Genomic DNA, 1,496 nt, shown 5'->3' on the forward strand with positions numbered 1-1,496 from the left:
AATCAGCATCCGTTGATTCATGATCAGGGAACAGCTTGCAACTTACATGAAGAAAATTGCATTGTCCAAAAAAAATGTATCCTTACATTCTTAGGAATGGTAAGAAAAAAAAAACTACATTTAAAAATAAATGATAAAAAGTCTTCAGACTTTCCTGAATATTACACAGGAAGCACAAATAAATAAAATAAAAACAGAAACTGTGAAATTCCACATTAGAATCTGAGATAAAAAAAAAGATTACCGTCTGTGTTATAAAATTGTCATTTTCCTCGGTTCAACAAACATATCTAAGTACACATGGCAGTGATGTTAATAAGAATTTCTGAGATGAGGTGCCTTCACCTCGTGCACGAGCGCTCTTCCATGCAGATCACTCTACACGATTCCATGCAGATCCTGAAAGAATTAAAACATGAAAGATTTCATCATAAATTTTACAATGCTTGCATTGAAGGGCTTAAAAGCAGAATTATAATACAGGAAATGGAATAGAAATGGCACAAAGGAATCATTTTCTTTACCTTGATTAAATTCCCAGAGACTTTGATTTTCTTCGCCTTGTTTAGAGGTGGAAGACGCTCAAGGGCAACATAGCATTCCAGACACTCTGAGGTCGCTCCTGCCATGCTGAGTTCACTCTCCTTCTGGTCACGCTCATTGGAGGGAGAGCTCACCACACTGTACCAGCCCCAGACACACCTTTTCAGTCCCTGCTTCCAGATGCATTTCTTCTTTTGTTTCCTTCTCTTCTTCCTTAACACCAATCGACTGCTTCCACTAGACTGCCTCTTTGCTTGAGAGTTCTGTTGTTCTTGCTGCCACGTATGAACTGTTCCATGTATATTTGTCCCTGGAGGTGGGGCAGTCACACTGTTTTCTTTTGGGTTTTGAGGAATGGAAGAACTTTCATCCATCAGATTTGGCAACTTTTGTATTTCACTGTCACAGCATTCATGAATCTCTGCCATGCAGTCTGTCTCCTCTGCAAAGTCGTATCTCCAGCATCTGTTTTCCGCCTCCTGATCTTTGTCTTCAACTGGAGTCTCGGCCAATTCTTCCAAAGATTTACTTCTGAAACAGGTCACTCCCTCTACAACTGAGTAGCCTTCATCTGCCTGCTGTTCTGGGGTTGACAGACAAAACAATGAAAGCATTTTCTCAAAATTCTGAGTTTCAAAATCTGAAATGCAGTTCTCACTAGATTTCAAAAGTTCTTCAAAATCCAGATCATCTAGTCCTTGACTGGACTGTTCCTCCAGTTTCAGCGCATCTTCGATCTTTTCACTCAGTGGTTTCCACTGGTTTTCCACTGGTTTATTATACTGTGAAAGTTCCAATAAAGGTCTTCTGGGTTTGTGGTAGACGTACGAAATGGAAACCTTCTGCTGTGTCTGCATCCCTGGAGCCTTCCTCTGCAGCTGGTTAGACTTTTTCCAAACATGTCTGTAATACATTATCAATTAGCTAATCTTGTGTCACCCAAAACTCCTAAT

The sequence above is a fragment of the Penaeus monodon genome, chromosome 21 (assembly GCF_015228065.2).
Source record: "Penaeus monodon isolate SGIC_2016 chromosome 21, NSTDA_Pmon_1, whole genome shotgun sequence".
NCBI lineage: Eukaryota > Metazoa > Arthropoda > Malacostraca > Decapoda > Penaeidae > Penaeus > Penaeus monodon.